The sequence below is a fragment of the Simochromis diagramma genome, unplaced genomic scaffold (genome assembly GCF_900408965.1).
Source record: "Simochromis diagramma unplaced genomic scaffold, fSimDia1.1 OVJJ01000079.1, whole genome shotgun sequence".
NCBI lineage: Eukaryota > Metazoa > Chordata > Actinopteri > Cichliformes > Cichlidae > Simochromis > Simochromis diagramma.
In genome coordinates this window covers 1,780,190-1,801,961 of record NW_024387075.1, presented here as the reverse complement: position 1 = coordinate 1,801,961, position 21,772 = coordinate 1,780,190, and the positions used below count along the sequence as shown (strand labels likewise).

The 21,772-nt window shown below is 38.7% G+C and overlaps 1 long non-coding RNA gene across 1 annotated transcript; it reads right to left on the bottom strand.

Moving 5' to 3' along the window:
• Nucleotides 1-3,529: 3,529 nt before the first annotated feature.
• LOC120742232 lies at nucleotides 3,530-14,913 on the bottom strand. The gene is made up of 3 exons (XR_005697826.1): nucleotides 14,725-14,913; nucleotides 3,778-3,779; nucleotides 3,530-3,541 (listed from the first exon to the last, which is right to left on the bottom strand). It is a non-coding gene; the product is annotated as an uncharacterized LOC120742232 (long non-coding RNA).
• Between the last annotated feature and the right edge of the window lie 6,859 nt (nucleotides 14,914-21,772).

The following is a 21,772-nucleotide window of genomic DNA, read 5'->3' as shown; positions in this document are numbered from 1 at the left end:
GGAAGGGATCTCAAAACTGGATTATAGATGGCAGAGAGTTGGTGTCGTAAACCACCGCCTCTGTTCAAAGATGGTCGCTCACAGTGGACATAGATGGCTTCTTTCACTCCTCTTTCAAACCATCTGTCCTCTCTGTCCAAAATGTGAACATTGGCATCCTCAAAAGAGTGTCCTTTATCCTTAAGATGCAGATGGACAGCTGAGTCTTGTCCTGTGGAGGTGGCTCTTCTATGTTGTGCCATGCACTTGTGAAGTGGCTGTTTGGTCTCTCCAATGTAGAGGTCTGGGCATTCCTCGCTGCACTGTACAGCATACACCACATTGTTAAGTCTGTGTTTTGGCATTTTGTCTTTCGGGTGAACCAGTTTTTGTCTGAGCATGTTGCTGGGTCTGAAATGCACCGGGATGTCATGCTTGGAGAAAACCCTCCTGAGTTTTTCTGATACACCGGCTACATAGGGGATGACAATGTTGTTGCGTCTGTCCTTCTTATCCTCCCTCGCTGGTGTCTGATCTTCTTTTCTGTGCCTCTTTGCTGACTTTAAGAACGCCCATTTAGGATAGCCGCACGTTTTGAGTGCTTCCTTTACATGTGTGTGTTCCTTCTTTTTTCCTTCAGGCTTAGAGGGAACATGTTCTGCCCGGTGGTGTAGGGTCCTAATTACTCCAAGTTTGTGTTCCAGAGGGTGATGGGAGTCAAAGAGGAGGTACTGGTCCTTGTGTGTGGGCTTCCGGTAAACTTCGATGTTGAGGTTGCCATTCTCTTCAATGTGCACAGCACAGTCCAGAAAAGGCAAACAGTTGTCCTTTGTGTCTTCCCTGGTGAACTTGATGTTTTTATCCACAGCGTTAATGTGCGCAGTGAAGAATTCCACTTCTTGTGTCTTGATTTTGACCCAGGTGTCGTCTACATATCTGTACCAGTGGCTGGGTACTCTTCCTTTGAAAGAGCCAAGAGCCTTCTTTTCCACTTCCTCCATGTAAAGGTTGGCTACAATAGGTGACACGGGGGAGCCCATGGCACAGCCATGTTTTTGTCTGTAAAAGCCTTCGTTGTATTTGAAATATGTAGTGGTGAGGCAGAGGTCTAACAGTGTGCAAATCTGATTGGGTGTGAAGTTGGTCCTGTCCTCCAAGGAGCTGTCTTCTTGTAGTCGTTTTCTGACAGTCTCCACGGCCTCCGTGGTGGGTATGCAAGTGAAGAGAGAGACTACATCAAAGGACACCATGGTTTCATCTGGATCCAGGGTAAGTTTCTGGACCTTGTCGGTGAAGTCGGTGGAGTTCTTGATGTGGTGTGGGGTGTTCCCCACGAGAGGAGCAAGGATGGTAGCAAGGTGTTTTGCAATGTTATAAGTGGCTGAGTTTATGCTACTGACTATGGGTCTGAGTGGGACAGCTTCCTTGTGGATTTTAGGAAGTCCGTAGATGCAGGGTATGGCATCCCCTGGGTAAAGGCGGTGATATGTAAGGCGGTCAATGATTTTGTCCTTTTCAAAGTCTTGAAGGCAAGCTATAACTTTCTTTTTGTAGCTGCTTGTGGGGTCTCGCTTTAAGGCTTTGTAGGTATTGTTATCACTGAGGAGAGTAGTGATCTTTGTATGGTAATCTGTAGTGTTTAGGACAACGGTGCATCTTCCCTATATCAGCTGGTAAAACAGTGATGTTGTGATCTTTGCTCAGGGAAGCGATGGCCTTCTTTTCCTGTATTGTGAGGTTGGACGGAGGGACTTTGGCACTGGAGAGCGTGGCTGAGACTTTCATCCTGATTTGCTCTGCTTCTGTCTGTTTATATCTGGGACTCTCCACCATTTGACCTTAGAACTGAAGAAGCTTCTCGGATGAGAGGTGAAACGTCTTCAAGTAACTTAAAAAAGTCCAGACGTTTTTCTTTGCAAGCTCCTTTGACTACGATGACCTGGATGACTGAGAACCTTCACAGACACTTAGTCAAAGTTACTTCTGAGCCATCCCAAATAAACAAATCAGTTTCAGCTTTTCAATCACAATTTTGTGGTCAACTACATAATTAAAAAAACCAAAACATGTATGACTATTTTAGATCCAGTCTCTAATGTTCTCAAAAACACTTCATGAAGTGTTAGGGAGATAGCCTTCTCCAACAGTTTTAAACTAAAGGATGCTTTTGAAATTCGTCTTTAATTGTTGTATTTTGATGGATTGAGGTCAGGCATTTTAATGAGGAGATTCACACATAATCTGTCAGCCAGCCAGAAGACAGAGAACTGTTATTTACTGAAAACATCCAAGAGGCAGTGGCATCCATTATTTTGCTGAGAATCATATCTGCACAGCTAGAGGAATATTTGAGTTGCACTACAGTGCTTAAAAGTTAATCCAAGGAGACTGGCAGGAAACCTGATATATATACCAAAACAGAAGGGGTGTAGCAGGGAATAAGAGAATCAGGAGCATGATTGAATCTCACCAAATGCATCCTTTAAAAAAGTGAAAACATTAAGATGATCCTCACTGGATGATTTATAGTGCCTAAAATGTACTGTGTTTAGCTGGCAACAAAATTTTAGATGAAAACACAATGTTTAAAATAAGGAAAGAAAGCAACCTAAAAATATACCCTCACTAGAGGTCTGTGCATTAGTCATGGAGATGAGTTACTGATTAGAGTTCTCAGACTGTTGAGTTAATTGCCTCATTCTAACTTTGGCTGAGCTAATTTGCCAGATAATTTGAGGAGAGCAGAATGAATTACACATACTCTCACAGGTCAAGAGTTCACTGGGTTAATGATAGTGATGATTGTGACCTTGTGAGGCTAACAGAATGAGAATAGAGTGGAAACTCAAGACACCACATTAGAAATCTGTATGAAGAGAGAGAGAGAATCTATTTATACTTTATTCCCTATGAATTGTGTGGCTGAATTGCATGGCTGTTGGTTACTGAACACGCTGTCAATCACACATCAGTTGTTTCCTGAGTAATACAGTATAGTTTTGTGTTTTAAATACTGTATCTACTAATAAGAAATTAAGGGACTTTAAGGGATATTTATGATTTTGTGTTACATTTTTATCAACAAATCGAATACTGGATGAATTAAGTAACATTGTATTATATTATACTATACATAAGTAATAATATGTTCAAAAAACTGCATACATCTTTGGAACACACCTTGATCCAAACTTTATTTAGATTGATTTAGTCACTTGACCTATCCCACAATCCCCTCTAGATTTTTCCTCTCTTATCAAATATTTTTGCATCTCTCTCCTGGTCCCACACAGCAAAACTGATAAAGTGAGCAAAGTGTTTCAAAATAGTAGCTGGATTTCGCTGACGAGAGTTAGTCTGTTGTATCACTGCAGATCAGAGTGTTGACACTGTGTGTTTGTGTGTATGTGTGTGTGTTCGAGCAAACAGAGCTTTTTCCACCTTCCAACAGATGAGAATAACACCTGTAACCATGGTAACCGTGCTCAACAAAGATGAAGACAGTTGTAGCCTCAAAATGTTCAGAAAAAACACAAATTAAAAATGTATGAAACAAAAACTCCTCAAAAACTGCACAAACATGAAATGGCTAAAAATTAAGAAATAAAAGCTCATTTTGAATGACTGTAGATATCATCTATTTCTAGAAATCACAGTCCCCTTAACTTTTTCTGTTTTCATTACTGTTCCTTATGATTTAAATAGCCAAAATGGATATATTATAGCTAATTCCTGTGTGGATTTCTTTTAACTTCAGCATAATTTCATAACTTTGCTGTTGTTTCAGTTGGACTGTACGTCTGTTGGACTATACATTTCTGCCCATGTATGTGATAAGAGAAAGATTTTGTTATTTTGCATTTTCAGCATTTTTAAACAAATAGCACAATCCTCTTGCCTTTGGTAGTCCTTGAATATCTGGGATTCTGATGAAACAGGATTAATAATAAAATATTAATGATTCTTTTTAGGGTCAATGCAGGTCTTTTAACCCACATGCATGCGAGCTTGAAAACAAGGTGTTTGTGGTTACATTCTTTTTTTTTTTTTTTTTTTTTTTTGTCCCGTTTGGATCTTTAGCCATCAGAATTGTTGTCTTAAGGCCAAGATAGATGCCAAGCGGATTTATTTTACCAAGTGGATCATCATGGCCTTGCCATATTGGTCCATTTGATTGACCTTTATTATAATTATGAATTTATTTTATTTTCAGTTGCTACAAACGGGACAGACATGACTGGGGGTTAGGACAGGGAGAAAGAATGAAAGAAAGAGAGGGAGAGAGAGAGAGAAAACCAAAGGGGAGAAGAGACGGTGAGAAGGGGGGGGGAAGAAAGAAAACAAACAAACAAACAAACAAACAAACAAAACACCTGGGTCACCTGTGTGGAGAAAAAAATAGAAGAGAAAGCAAACAACAAAGAGCAACATAATAAAAAAAACAGCACCATCACAATAAACTAGCTAGCAGTAGATATCAGTAGATACTAAATAATAAACGATATTGTGCAGCACAATAGACAGTGCACAATGTGCTTTGAGGCAGCAGCCAAGAAAGCTGTAGTCAGTGTCTGTGAATACCCGTGTGTACACCTGTGTGCATACCTGTGTGGATCAGCATGCTTGCATTCCAAAGGTTTCTCCATGTAACGATCTGCTAGAGGGTGTGGGGGAGCCACAGCCCCGTCCTCCAGAGTATGAAGCAGGTATGGAGGAGATCAAAACTCCAGACATCCAGAGGCCCCCAGAACACAAGAGACCAAGGAAGACCAACAGAGGGGCAGCCGCGCCACTGTCCCAGTAAGAGCTGAGGAGAGTCCCAGATGAGGGCTCACTCAGCAGCCGCGGAGCAGAAGCCAGGGGGAGTTGCAGTGACGCGCCCGTGAGCTCCGCTGGCAGCCAGCTGTGCCTGAGTGACCGAGCCCCAGGCCGAGAGGCCGGGGGCACCCCACCTCCGAAGTGGCCCCAGCGAGCCCCAGGCTCCAGGCCCCGATAAGCGGCCGCCAAGGAGTGAGCCGGTGTGTACCCGGACGCCCACCCCCAGACACAAAGAACCACCAACGCACCGATACCTGAGGGAGTCTGCCACTGGCAGGGGAAGTGGTGGGTGGAGATTTGTGGTTACATTCAATTCAGTTCTGAGCATCCTGTCTTTCAGACTCACCTAACATTACATCTTGTCCATCCCCTGTCTAATGCTTTCTGGAAGACTTGGAACATTTAAAAAAAAAAAAAAAAAGAGTATAAGGGGGGGAAAAAATCAGTAAGAGGGTGATGGATGAAATTTTCAATAGAGAAAAAAAAGAGGATGTGGTTGCTCTACCCAAAATAGATGGATATAAACATCTTTGATGTTTGACAATGACAGAAAAAAAATGAGTTTTTTAAACAAATATCTACGAAGCAGCTTAGTTACCCAAAATGTGTGTGTGTGTGTGTGAATGTTTTTAGGATTTTAGATAAGACCACACATGAGAATAAACCAGGTTGTCATGGTATCTGATTCTCCTTGGGGGATGGTTGAGAGAAGCCGCCCAATCAAGAAAGCTGGCTGAAAACATGTTCTTCAAATTACATAAAATATGCAAAATTTGTGACTTCCTGTTCCTAAGCCAACACAAAAAGCATGCACCCTCATGACAAATCCTCCATTAGTGGGTTCAGCCAGTTGTCTACTATGCAATTTCATTGCAGAATGGATCAACTAGAAAATCCATTACAGTTTAATAAATGGCCTATTGTAACCTTGAGCAACTCTGTGATAAAAATTTGTAGACATAACATAATAAAAAGGTACTCCAGTCTCATTTAAGCTAGCCAGCCCTGACTCCTAGCAAGCGTGTATATTTAAATTAAAATTTGCTGGTGTGGGAGATTGGTGCACAATGCATATTCAGATGCTAATTCTCTGCATTTGTCTGTGGAGCAGTGGGCCATATAATTTGACTTTGTGTGGGACTGTCCTGAGTGCCAGCTCAGGCTGAAGAAACGGAAATTAAATGTTTATGAGATGATGCGAGCGAAATACACTGAGTGAAAATATGATGGGAGGGATGGAAATAACTTTTTTTTGCGGCTCCCGGGCGGAACATTAAACTTTATTTATTTTTAGGTATTTTAGGAGTGGTTGTTTATGTAAAAAAAAATTGTCTTTTTTGTGTTGTTTCTTTTTTTTCTTTTTTCTTTTTTTGTTACAATTTTTGTCTTTTGCATTTAAACGCAACTGTGACTGGTGATCAAAACTGATAGAAGTATTACGGCTCTCAAGCATGGTGACTTGTGACATAATTACCATATCGGTCTGTCGCAATTTACGTTACATTTTTCACAAACACTAGTATATTTCATACATAGTAACAGTGTTTTCTTTAGTTGTTTGCTTCACTGCTATCCATATTTTGTACAATCAGAGCCAGTGATCCTTGTGAGATTTAAATGAAACCGTGTTCAACAGTTTCCACAATCATCTAAATGCATAATTGAGAATGTTTATAATAACTGTTTCTTTTCTATTGCAAAATGTATTACTTGTCAGATTGGCTGTAAGCTAAAGTGAAAATTACTTGGAAAATGAGAATCCATCAATGTAAATCTGACAGATTAATAATTAATCAGAGCCATTCTGTTATTTGTTTTGCTGTTATTTGCGAAGAATTAAGTGGATTTGTAATGACAACCATACAATAAGGGTTGGAAGGAAAAACAATCTTTTTGAAAAACAGCATAGGCCATGTACATGTCACTAAGATATATTGAGGTAATATATATAAAAGATGTAGTCTTGCCAGACTCAATAACACTACATCTTTTATCAGACAATAACAAGACAAACTTACTGCCCTGAATAAAAGGTCATCTAGAGTAAAGGTTGACATGTCATGTTTACATTTTAAGTACAGAACCATGAATAATTAAAGTTTTGTCAGAGAACATTTTTTCTACATTGCAACAAACAACACTTTAATCACGCAGCAAGATTCAAGAATTGAATCTTAACTAATGCTCAGCTACTAAGATCTTAGAGTAAATGCTTTTTTGTATATGAACTCCCGTGTTTAAATTGTTTTGACTCCAAGAACATAGATCGGCTTCATGTGGCTACGTTAGCTTGACTAATATACTATATATTTATGTATGTATTATATTTTCACATGTGTATATACATATACATGTATTAGCACTTGTTTATGTGCAACTCTGAGCACATTAAGGTGTATATTTGTGCCTCCTACCAGTGGCGGAACAGCTTGATAAATAGGCCTCCAGATGTGTGTGAAGCCTATCTCTGGCAGTGAGGAATATTGGCTCGCTCTGCTACTTTATCATGGAAAGGCAGTTCTGACAGAAACCCTGACACAGAAACCTCTCCTCGAAGGGAAGTGGGGACAGCTTGGGCATAATTAGAATTAATGTGGAGATGTAGAATAAGGAAATGAGCCATCACAATACAGATCAGCTCTTCATTTCAGTTTTATTCTTCACTCGTTGAATTTCATGGGTAATAATGGATAGGCAAGGCTGCCAAGCACTACGGCTCATGATGACAGATATTTATGCACTGTATCGTTCACGCTCCTGTATGGCTGAACATTGAAATATATAGGAAAGAGAACATGTGTCAAACCTCTGCAAACACTTATGGAGATCAGGAAGGGAATGCTTTTTTTTATGTATGGTTGCCTTTTAACCACTTCTTGCAAACCAAGTTAAATATACAGTACAACAGAAAAAAAAAACAGGAACTTTTATGATTTTAGATTGTCACCATATGTTTTTCTGAATGTCCTGCTCAAAATGAAATCTATGACAGTTTTCATTTGTTCACAAGTGTTTAAACGTTGCAATACAGTTTGTGAATGTAAGTCGTGGGCATATTCCTATTAAAATGCAAAGCCTGATCTAATTTTTTTGGTGTATATCTCTTTGATGTCATGTCATTACACTGCTTAGAGAACTAGATGATCATTTGCAGATCACATTTGCAGACTTGCCATGAACTTGTACAGACAGCAAACTTCAAATTCTGTGTGAAAAAGATCTTCCATGCTAAATAGTGGTGATAACACCTGAGTTATAAGTGAAGGCAACCAAGATATGAAAAAGCAGTCTTCAAAGAAGGGGCCACAAGCCCAAGTAAGGTAATTATGGTCAAGATGACATTAATTTGGGACATTCCTGGGTTTGTTCACCAATGGCCTAACTGTAAATTGCACAACCTTAACCGGTCAATGACAAATGTCAATCACCACACACCTGACTTTATTTTGGCTCACTTCAGCTTCTTTTTCTTCAGCTCTCAGAGAGTGGATCCAGGCCATATCACAAATCCATACATAAAAGTAACCAGAACAAGATTTCCAGGGACCAATCTAAAACTAGAAAAACTAATGAAAGTGGAGTATTGGTGAAAAAGGAGGCAAGGAAATGGCAGATACATGTAAGTCAGCTAGTCACCAAGATTTGATTCATAGACGAAGCCACAGAACTTTCTGATCTACCCCTCACAAGCCTATATTGAAGTCTTAAGTGACATGTTAATCTTAATAAGGGTTTATTATTAATTCTGGTATGTTTGTATGTTTTAAAAGTGTGGGCATATTCCATCTTTCTGGTTAAAAAAAGAAATAAAGGCAGAAAAAGCTTCAAACCACTAGTTCACTTATTTATTGTCTTACTCCTTCTGAACTATCAATATTTAGTACTGGCATAGAAGTAACCTTTAAATTTCTCTTATGTCATCATTGTGATGGTGATATAGTGTTAAAAAATCAGTTGATTTTCATCCACATTTAATCATTTCATTTTATGGTGACAGCACAAATCATAATAAAATCAATGTAAAGAAGGTCAAAATGTCAAAAGAAAAAAATCAAAATCAAAAGCACTGGCCCTGGATGGAATTACAAGACCTGTTTAGCATGAAATTAGTCAGAGTAAAAAAGAAACCAGTTTACCCTGGCAACCCACCATACCTGCTAATAGAACTGGAAAATTTTAAATCAAATATACTCCTTCAATGAATCAAAACTTATGCCATCTTAAAATGCCACTCCTTTCCATTATATTTCAAGTTATTAAGCAGTGCAGCATACCAGTGCTATAACTGAGAGGTTAGTCACCAGTGGGCACTTCTCTCCCACCAGAGAGTGATTGTGGGTTTTGACAACCACAGTTCATTAGTGGGTATTACAGGAAGCTTACAGACACGATTTAATTGTCCACGATATCTCATCCTTCCCATTACGCAAGGTATCAAATGAAGTACCACAAACCCACAGGTATTCATTTCATTAATGTGCTTGTTAACACTCTCTAGGGTAAAGGAAAAAAATGGATATGTATTATGCTCCTGTTCTGACATTTACTTGGCAGACGAGAACATTCTCTAAAGCTTTAAAGCATATGATGATGCTCACATGATGTACTAGGAATGATGGCACAAACAGCAGTTAATATTGTCAAGTCTAATATGCAGAAAGGTACTGGATTCAAACATACCCAACAGCTGAATGATACTGTTCAGCAAATGTATTATTACTGAAGTTTTCTAAAGAAGCCCTAGAAACAGGGAAAAATCACTAGAACTTTGGATGGGGCAGCAGTTTAAGCAGAGAAGCCTAGAGCTCCCTTTCCCCAGCCACTTCCTGGAGCTTATCTGGGACAATACTGAGGTGTTCCAAGGCAAGCCCAAAGATGTAATCTCTCCAGCATCTCCTGAGTCTGACCTGAGGCCTCCTCCTGGTATGACATGCCCAGAACATCTCACCCACGATGAGATGTTCTGGGCATTCCTCCTGACAGGAGGAATCCTTGTCAGATGCTTAAAGCATGGCAATTGGTTCCTTTGGACATGGAAGAGTAGCATCTCTACCCTAGACCCTTGTCAAATTACTGAACTCCTCACTCTATCTAAGAAAGATGCCAGTTTTGAGAAAGTTTATTTTTGGCACTTGTATCTATGATTTCATTCTTTCAGTTACTACCCATAGCTTGTGACCACAGGTGATGGTAGTGACATAGACAATCCAGTATGGCATTCACATCACTGCAGCCATGTCCAGTTCATTTGTCAATTTCCTGCTCCTCTCTCTCCAGGTTCAAGGACAAGACCTGAAGATAGTTAAACTTGGAGGTGCTAATTCTCATTCACACCACTCCACACGGAGCTGCAAATTGCTGCAGTGCAAGCTGGAGTCCACCACCTCATTAAGCATAAAACCACATAATTTGAAAAAACCATAGATGAGACTGTGAGGCCACCAAGGTGGAAGTCTTCCGCCACTGGTTCCACAGAGAGAACGAAGTAACAGTAATAAATGAAAGCCTGACAGAGTCCAACCACTACCAGTAATGATCCAACTTATTGCCGGCAATGTGGACCAAGCTCTCACCATGGTTGTACAATGGGCCAGACATCTCACACTCCCAAAGTACCCCCCACAGGATACTCAAACGGACATGGTCAAATGCCTTCTCCAAGTCCGCAAGACACATATAGAGTGGTTGAGCAAACCACTCAACAACCTCAAATATTCTCAAGAAGACAAAAAGCTTATCTGAAATTAGACTAATGGACAATCTCTTGTTTTGAGCACCATGACATACTGTAGACCAGAGTTTCCCAAAGTGTGGGGCCCGTCCCGTAGGGGGGCGCAGAGCCATTGCAGGGGGGGGGGGGGGCGCGGTATAAAAAGGGAAAAAAAAAGAATGCTTGGACACTGCTAGCATAATGGACAGGTTTTTTGACGGGACGCCCACACAAATGCAAAGCAGGAGATGAAACATCGTCAAATATGTTTCCAAACCAACTTCATTCCAAGCCAAAGACTAGAAAATATGGTGAAGCATATCTTCCCTTTGGCTTCACTTGCGCAAGTGCCAAGGAATAGGTCTCCCCTGCAGAATTGGTTTTCCATTCGTCTGGAGCAGCGCTGGGCTCTCCAAATCACGGACAAACAGTATCCCACATTCTTGATTTTTAGTTCACAAACACTTGTTGTAATAAATAACTACTCCTGACATTTTGGAGATGTTAGCTCTTTATACAGTAAAGTTACAGTGGGACACAAATAATATCAGGCTGATCCTGCTGTAATTTGTTTCCCCTGTCCAAATCACAGACAAACAGTATCCCACAGTTGTTTATGTTTTTAAACCCATTTTGCACAGAGAGACATTTTTTGAAAAATGGATTCATAGCAATGTTGAATATTATTACACAGGAAAAAAACAACTACACGTAAAATAATCACACTGTGACGCCTCTGCCTTTCTAAATAGAGGGACAGTAACTGCGTGTGCATAAGTGTACGCGTGTAAAACCTGAAGATAGTCAGATTAACAGTATTTTGTCTCTATTTGCCATTAGCAATTCATCTCATGTAAACAATAATGTGGTGCACAGCGTGACGTGAAAAATGGCACATACCTTTGACGTTGCGTGACGAATTCTATATTCCTCGTCCACACGTAAACGCAAAAACTGAGTTTTAAAAAATCTCAGTTTTTGGTGATTCGAAACATCGTTTACGTGTGGACGAAACAGCTGCGTTTTCAAAAATACCCGTGTAGGTGTGGACGTAGCATAAAAGAGTTAGTAGTGTATATTATTGCTACCTGTAATTTATTGCAGATTGCTTGTATTTGATCAATTGTTTACTAAATGTTTGAGGTGTGAAATAAACCGCAATGGAGTTTGAAAACGAAAATATGGGTGTGTGTGGTTGGTGGACGTGTTTTTTGTTTTTTTTTGGGGGGGGGGGGCGAACATTTGTCGAACATTTGTCTTGTGAAACAAAGGGGGGCCTAGCAAAAAAAGTTTGGGACCCACTGGCATAAACCTTCCCAAGAAGATGAATGTGATCCCGTTATAGTTTGAGCATACCCTCCAGCTCCCCTCTTTTGAAGACTTGGACAACCTCCCTAGTCTGCCAAACCAGAGGGACTCCTCCAAACCCATGAAGCTCTCATGGCTCGCATGTTCTTGAGCTCATCTAAAGGCCACATGAAGTTTGAAGGTCTGTAATGATTGACTCTGCAGAAAGTTAGTGACCTCTTTGCACTTCGCACTTGAGCATACGCTGTCCTTTCTCTGGGATTTTACATGGCCTACCATGTTGTGGCTAATTGATCCCAATTGCTTTCACTTTGTTATAATACCACTAACAGTTGACTGTGGTGAGGAAATTTCAAGACTGGACTTTGCACAGGTGGCAGTCTGGAGTAGTGCCTATCATGACACTACTCCAGAATTCACTGAGCTCCTGAGAGCGACCCATTCTTTCACAAACGTTTGTAGAAGCAGTCTGCATGCCTAGGTGCTGGATTTCATACACATTTGACCATGGAAGTGATTCGAACACCTGATTTAATATGGATATGGATGGGTTACTTTTGTAATATAGCCTAAATACAAACATATGCTACAATCATAAGATGTATAATATAATAATGCATTTTATTGCTCAATACGATACATGATGATTCCAATGTATATTTAATGAACCATTAACAAGAGTAATTGTTAAGCTTTTAATTGTACAGGGGTTTAAAGGTTTCTGACAGTCAGAAGTGAAAATGTAGTCTAGAGGAGCAAACTGGCACCTCAGTGGTTCTATATGCTGAAACTGAATTCACTTTGTATTTTTCAGTTGTACAGTTTCTCTGTTTCACTATACTGCCCAGTGCTTAAGTAAAGCAGTGTTAGAGATGAGTGAGACAGGCAAGGGAGACAGAGTGGAGAAAGATGGAGACAGAATGGGAGCACTGACGTTTTCTGATAATACAATAATTTAATGTTCTGTTCTCTATTGCAGGACAGTGAATATTATTCATCTAAAAGGAGTGAGCTGCATTGACACCAAGGGAGAACTGAATCAACGGTTTTTAGAATACAAAAATATTTTTCTATAACAAATTTGTACATAAAGATAGTCACACTGACATGAATAGTGCAAGCCCATGAGCAGAGCAAAGAAAGATCTCATACAAGCACAGTTCAATATAAACTTTGGGCTATTCGCTCTACCTAGCGGTCAAAATGATGCCACTTCCTATGTGAAAGGACTTTAAGAATTATGGAAGGGACTATGCTAGGTTAAAACTATGAAAATCACTATAAAACTGCAGCACAGCTTTTATAGAAATTGCTGATAATGGTTGAATTAATAATTTTTAAAAAAGCATGGTACATGAGTAAATCAACATTTTTTACAGAAATGTTTTAAAATGACTGGAAACTATTGCAAGTCTTTTAGCCAGCCTTGATTTATAGTAACAGTTGAATATTGAAAGACAGAGAAGAGAATTACAGTAATTTAATGAGATGTGACAAGAGCATTGACAAGTACTGTTTGGAGTGAAGGACAAAGGCGGTTTCATCTAATTTAATCTAATCTAATATCCATGGACTACTAAAATTGAACATATTGGTCATTTTTCTTTATTTTACTATAACTATGAATGACTGTGATTTTCACAATAAAATAACAAGCAGAAATAGTAAATGTGCAAAAAAAAAAAAAGAAAAAGAAAATGACAAGTAAAACATTCCTTAAGTGCTATGCTGTTAGAATAAGAAATACTTCAGTTGTTCCATATTTGTAGATTTTTTTGTAATTCACATGTACTGTCAATCAACACCCTGTCTACAGCTTCATAATGATTTTAATTAGTTTTGTTGAGTGTGCTAGTTTGGTGGTCCTTGCTAATTGCAAATCTATTACAAGCACATCATTTGGAAGTAAAAATGACCTGTGCAGTAAAGGATTAAACAGGGAAAGTCATTTGCACTGTTGAAGAGTGAGAGCCAATATATGCCCTTTATGGTTCAGAGTTCTATTGTAATTTTACTGAAGAGTCAAGAGAGGTGACTACGACACATCAAAAATCTCAAGCTCCTGTCTTGCAGGTCTAACCCCATTCCTGCACTCCCCTCAAGTTAATTCTCCTATCGAAACAGAGATAGAGGGGAGGTGGGGTAGACCAGTACAGCAGGGTTGGAAAAGAAATTGACATGTAATACAAAGATAACTGGAACCATTCCCATTAATTATTGTTCATATTTTGTGAATATGTTAATAATCTCGTGATCAAAAGCCAACATTGATAAAACAAAAGCAGACACACTCAAGCACACCGAAGCGGACAGTACACTCCAAAATTTTCAGTTTTCTGTACAATACACACACACACACACACACATATATTACTGTCTGCAAATGTCTGCATGCAGTAGTTGTGCTACAGTTTTGGGGGAAGAGAAAATAATAGGCGGGTTTCTGTATTTTTAAATCATGAGTTTTAAACCTTTGTATATAATGTCTACCCTTTTTTCTGAGTAAACACTAGAAATATATGCATTTATGCACAGAAAAGTTTAAAAATGAGAGAAAAAAACATTACAATTCAGTTTGACAAAACAAGGAACTATAGGTGATCATTAAGAATGACATTGCATGTATTCTGTGTGAATATTCCACTGACTCAAGAAGAAAAAGCAGGACTTGGAGAAAAAAAAAGGCTTGCTTGGATTAGAACAATTCTGGATTCCTTTAAGGAGCAATGTGCATTTTTCTCTGGCCAAGGATCAATGGGCCAGGTTTTTTACCCATGCAAGACTTTGACAGTAACTGTACAGATTACGCAAGTTTTGTACAACAGACTTAAGAACTGGTCCCTAGGAGGATCTTGTGAGAGTATGGGATGCCCAGGACATGATGCTATGAGTGATGTGATGATAATGACTGTTAAGAGATATACTCTAAAACACTTCTTCAGTAGAGACTCAGAGAAGAGAAACACACAGAACTTCTTGCTAGCAAGGGCAGCCTCCAGAACTGAGACTCGCACTGAGGACTGCCCTGGTCTTTATTTATATGCTTCAGTGAGCGTTTGTTCCTTACATTGGAATGTGGAGGTGTGTGTGTGTGTGTGTCAGAGTGTGACCCCATAAACGACTTCCCTTAACCTGCTGGTCTGGAAAGTCCAACAGTTCATCTATATGTAAAAAGGCACTTAGACTAAAACTGACATAGCTACGTTAATCCTACCGTAAAACAATAAGACAAGGTACGACCTCTCCCATACTCCTAGGATGTGGGGGTGAACGCCAGAACACCCTGGAATGTTACAGACCTCCTAGGATGAGACATTCTTTCAATATGCCACCAACTATACACTTCTAAAACACAAGTGATTACATGCAGTATTCTACCATATGCAAACTTATATCATTAAAAGATTATACTGACTACTAACTACAATTTTCCATTGACATTCCCTACTGTTCTCAGCATAACTTTAAAGTGAGATATCAGTATGTAACACCTTGTTGTACATTTTCTGTCACATCGTCATTAGTCACACAAAGTGTTCATGTTACAACAGGTCGGAGTCATTATCATCACTTGTCACGGCTATGTATGCAGCAACAGTGGAAAATATTATGCAGTTAATCATGAGTTTTAGACATGGCAGTAAACATGTTACAAAGACACAAATTAAAAGTAAAAATATTTCAACTCCGATGAGTAGTCCTTTTAGCACCTGTAACCAGGAGCCAGTGTAAAGCCAGGAAAACCAGTCACTTGTATCACTTACATAGTCCTGATTTTGGGCCTGCTGGATCTGTCTCAAAACATTCAGGGCGTCAGTCATGTTTAATGAGTGTACATCGTCCGGTATGTAAGTGCAGCAGGTGTTATTGAAGAGGACACAAAGTACCCCTTTCTCTGCTAGTATCATGGAGTAGTTCTTCCCTGGGAGTTGGTCCAGGAACACATATAGTGTGGGGTGTGTTGACGTACTGGCATATGAGAACAGACATAATAGTCTGTATTTGCTGATTCTGTCTTTGTCCTATCGTGGATATACTTATGGCTCTTCTACTGTCCATCCTCTGCAGAAAAACCCCTCTGTGGAAAGGGTGCTGGGTCCAGTTATCTTACTGCTGTTATGATCCCAGCAGTCTTCAGTGTGCCATCGTATGCACAGTATAGTGACACAGCATTAGGTGATGTTCATAGGAAACTGCTGTCATCACCACCATAGCTTCTGGTTCCTGTGCTTTCACAGAATCATGGTGCCATCCTTAGACTCCCCCTGCGCTGTCAATGGAGCTTGGAACGCTCCCCTCATCCTTCAGGTGCCCATCTGTTGTCCACAATCTCCTCTGTTGGCCTCTGGAAATCCCCCTTGGCACAGCTCTCATTCCAACGCAGTTTCGTGGTCCTTGCTGTGGCTCCAAAGTCTGATCTCATGATGGGCCCCAACCAGCTCGACCTTTGACCGCTACCACTGCCTGGGCTGTCAGCTATGCCTGGAATGGTTCTCGCTTCTCACTGGGCCTCTGAAGATTTCTCAGGAGATTACTGCTGCACCTGTATTTCCTTGCTAGGAGGAAAAACTTCTATTTGGAGAGCATGTCAACAATCATCAAACCACATTCTTTTGTTCAGTGAACTTCACTTATAGGCCATCAAAGCCTCATCTGAACATGGATGCACCACTTGCATAGGTTTAATACCCGTTGAATGAACTGTTAAACACACAAATCGCTGCAAAAATCATATAAAACAAAATTTAATGTTAATTCATTGTTTCATGTTAATCCTGGACCCCTCCTACCGTAAAACAATAAGACAAGGTACGACCTCTCCCATACTCCTAGGATGTGGGGGTGAACGCCAGAACACCCTGGAATGTTACAGACCTCCTAGGATGAGACATTCTTTCAATATGCCACCAACTATATACTTCTAAAACACAAGTGATTACATGCAGTATTCTACCATATGCAAACTTATATCATTAAAAGATTATACTGACTACTAACTACAATTTTCCATTGACAATGACAAAGTGAGATCTCAGACCTTAACCTCGGCTCAAAGACAAGTATGTTCCCAGGGCATGATGTACTTTTGTCACAGTGGTTACCTTTTGTCTCAAGTCTTCCTTTTGTGATATTCATGGAAAGGACCTCAAGACGAAGCCAGGGTGTGAAGAATTCCCATTTTGGACAACAACAGATTTCCTTATATGGTTTGGGATAGATATCCTCAAGTAATAACAAACAACAACCACAAAAAAATTAAATAAATTTACACATAATACATCTGGTGACAGGGGCCACTCACATAAGAAAAGCTGATATTTTGATTGGAAACAGTTCTTACACAGAATTCTTTACTCCCAGTTATTTCCTTTAGGTTACTGAAATATGTTCTAAGATGTAAGTATAGATATGATCACGACCTTAGATCATTCAGACCAAAAATGGGTCACTTGGTTCCTTTTTTTGTCATTGTAATAAATTCACATATACTTAAACACTATACCAATATACATCATCAGATGGTGGGTAGTAAATGCAGCAGATATTTTATATTCCAAACATGTAGGTAGCAACTTGTCTTATTAACAGTGAAGCCTATGAGGCTTACAGGATTCCTTCACAAGTCCTTTATCACCCGTTGAGACCTACAGTGCACGGCTGCTGTGAAATAAACAGAGGTATGTACCTACCTGCTGGTAAGCCCTACTGGTAATCATCCCACTCACAGAATAAGACATCAGAGCAGTCATCTAAGAATTCAGCAGAGCTGGTGGAGGAGACAAGAGGATGATGCAAGACTTTTATAAGCTATACCATATATAAAGCATATGATTTCAAAACCAGAGTTGAAAGTGTTTAGATACGTCATTTAGATAATGTTTCCTTTGTTCAGAAGAGAATATATATAAATGAAGTTAGCACAAAAAGTAAGGAAATATGTTTGGTTAATAATTTTTTTGTTGTACAATACTTCTTGGCAATAATTCTTTTACTGTTTGAAATCCTGTTAATTACCCCTTAAATGGATCTATATTTGTGTAGAAAATGCATTTATGGGTTGCGCCCATGAAAAACTTGCTAAATCTGTCTATGTGAAACAGCTAATTCTACTTTTGACTCTTTTTTTTTTGTGTCTTTTATTGGATTGAATGATTGAAGTCTAAAGAGACAAGACATATTAACAATTTAACAATTCATTCATTTAACAAACAGAGGCCTCAGCAGCACAAAAGCCTGGCACCTCCTTCTCATGTTGGTCACCAGTTTGGTCACGCAGTGCTGTGGGATGGTGTATTTTGCTAATACACCACCTTTATTTTTCATTAATATTTTTAATCCCCTGTTGATATTCACAGTTAACCATGTAATAGCATAGTTTTGCTACTTACTACATCGCATACTATCCCAGAGTTATATGACGGAGAGTGTTTGCATGACATTGTGGCATTGTATGAGCGTGGTTAAAAAACTCTTTTGAAGTACAGTGGTCCCTTTCACGGGAATTATGTTTTAAAAATAGGGGAAAGGTAAAGATAGGTGAAATGTTCAAAGCAGCCAGCTTTATTTTTTACAATTATTATAGATGTTTTAAGGCTGCAAAACCCCTCACTACACACTTTATACACTTTTCTCAGACAGGCATTAACATTTTCACACTTTTCTCTCCTGTTGAAACACTCTCAAAGTTCAAACCTTCGTAGAAAAACTGTCCAGTTTTATAGAATGAAATCAAAGATCAAACCCTGTTTTCAGGTCCAGAACATGGGAATAGAGCAGCTGTGAGAGAATTTAAGATTAATGAATCAATGAAGTGGAGGAAGCAAGAAGAATAAGTTGAGTAAAGTTAGACTTATCTGACTGTTTTGTTTCGCTTAATGCCCCTTAAAATCCGGTGTGCATTATGGTCCTGAAAATACGGTAACTTCTACCTTCCTTTAGCATGTCCAGAAGTCCAACTTTTTTGAGATGGTTAGCATCTTCCTCTGCCTTGTTTGTTGAGGAGAAAACTTACAAACATACAGTACAGCACTTCAGAGTCACACTGTTAGCGATCAAAAATTTATGTAAATTTGACAAGCTGAATGCATTCTGTACTGTACAGGAGACACAGCATGGAGGACCTTGATTGATAATGGTCTACATCCAATCAGGACGCAGAACACAATGCACTGTAAAAAAAAAAAAAAAAGAAAAGAAAAGAAAAGAAAGGAAAGCATGCAAAATTGCACACAAAAGAAACTGCGAAGCGGCGAAAGGTAAACCGCTTTATAGCGAGGGTCCACTGTACTCTTAACTTTTAAGCCAATGCTTTGAGATTTGATAGTGAAGACAAAAGCCTTATTTCACATTTGGATCACAGATGGCACTTTTTAGTTTTTAAGAACCCTGTTTTGGACATAATCCATATGTGGCCTGTTCTTAAGCCATAATTACAGCAAAGCAATTTTAGCAAAAATAACTTTAGCATTTTCAGGAAGAGAACTGATGTCACTAGAGCATGATATCTGTTCTTTAGGACTTTAGGACTCATGGGGAGCAGGGTGTGTGTGTGTGTGTGTGTGTGTGTATGTGTTGGGAGAGTGACATTTACAGTGCATTGAGAAAGTATTGACAGCACTTCGCTTGTTCCACATTTTTTCACGTTACAGCCTCATTCCAAAATTGATTAAATTCATTTTTCATCTCCAAACTACACACAATACAAAATAATGACAAGGGGAAAAGGTTTGCTTTACATTCTTGTACATTTATTAAAAATAAAAACACAAAATATTAATATTAATGACAAAAATATATAACACTTTTCTGGTGTCTAGCTTTACTCTAGAATCATTAAATGACACATGTGTGAACATGATAAAACCCAGTTTAATGACTGCATTAATGCATTGCTCAAAGCCACATCCAATGTGGAACTGAAACAAGAGATTTGAATTATCAATTTGCAGTTCACACACTGAATAATCATATCCTTGCTGCATACAGCTACATGTGTTACAATTAAGAGCTACCAATAGCACCAATTAGTCAACCTTTAAGTCACCTCATCCAAAATAATTAACTTCACTGTCAGTGAGGCTGCAGTTCCAACCAGTATGCTGGAGGACATTGGTTGGAATAGGAGCATTTCAATTAATGTTTGTAATTAATTTTAGTAGTATTGTCCTAATATTGCTGGTCCTTTTCACCAAGTCCCCCTGAATGGAAAGACTTAAATGATGTCTTGGTAGTCACAGTCCAGTTTAGAGTTAAAATTACTGGCTGGCCTATTTATATGTTTTAATTCTAAATTACATTCTATTGTTAAATTTGACTTTTGAAAAAATGAGTCATATAGAATATGTATCTCATTAACCTTTCACAAAAAAGAAACAGAAGGAGAATCAGTCTGTATGCATGTGTATTTCTTCATTCATTCAACATCAAAATACATTTTGGAGGAACTCTATTAAACTCCCTCTCATTAATTACCATTTTGCTGGAGTGGGTTCACTAGTTGAGTTCATTTCTACTTAAGAGGATTTTAAAGTACACTGTAATTAAAATTCACTCTGCCTCATTCTTTTTAAATGGCTGGAATGGTGCAGACAAAGTGCCCCAATGTATCTCATACACTATTTCACTATTTAGAAAAAAAAACAAAAAAACAAAGCAATTATGCTGAAACACAAGCATTATATAGCATATGATATGTGTGCCACAGAATATAAAAATCCTCTGTTATTTTGTATGGATTCTGTTTAGGAAGTTCATTTTATTTCTGTCCAAACAGAATAATTACATTTAAGACTAACATGGGAAAACCCATGAATACACTAGATGCCAGCTACTAGTGTGAAATACTTTGTGTTGGTGCTCTACCTGTATAACGCGCTCAATACATTTTATTTCTTTTAAGCAGGGTCTTTGCTGTGTTTTAAATTATATTCAACAAACAAGCACAGAGTCTAATTATGTTGGGGCAAGGTATTTTGAGTAGCCTGAAAATGACCTCAGAGTTTCATACAAACAGTGCTAACTGAAACAAATTACCAAATTGATTTAACAAAGTGAACTACTTTAGAAATTGCTAAATAGCAGTTGCCATAGAAACAACACCAGTTACCTCCAAGTTAATACAAAAACGATGTTTTATAATTATTTATCATTTAATAATGCATGATGATTATTGTGTCACAACTCTAAGAAAAAAAATAACACTGAATAATACTTCTTGCTGTTGTTTTAGTTCAGTGTATAACCACCAACACATTAGTCAAGGCCTTGCATATCTATAATATAGTAGTTTTTGTGTAAGATTTCATTTTTAATGAATAAACTGCGCTTTTTGTCAATCGTTGTACATTCAGCAATACCTAATGACAAAGTAAAAGCATTGCCATTTCCCAGAGTCCAGACTGCCTGTAACAGGGCGGCCCTTAGCAGCTGGAAACACAGTGAGATGGACCAAGGCAAGTGTAATGGAACAAAAAAGCATTTATTTCCTATACAGCTCTCCTTACAACAATTAAGTCGTCGAGCTTCTTCACAGTACAAAATCCCCCTCTAATGACAACTGGCAGCCTTAAATATGTTCAGCTGTCACAGACTTAACCATTATTCCACTCTCAGGTAAATTCTTAAAGCCCAACCTTCCACCACAGTATACAATATATCAATTAGAATAAATAAATACATAAATACATTTCACATTTACATATTAATAAATATTTCACACTTTAATGTTACACCAAACCCAATATTATAAAAACCCAGAAACCCAAGCACAAAAAGATTCACCACACTCTCTTTACCAATGGTCTCTCCCGGAACCTTTCAATGGTGGCTGGACCCCCAGGGAAACATTTGCCCAAACACCTTGAAGAGGACACAGGCAAGAAAGGTGATTAATCATTATCTTAAACACTTATTTGCACCACTTTTATCCCTAGATTTCACACACACATTTGCATTAGT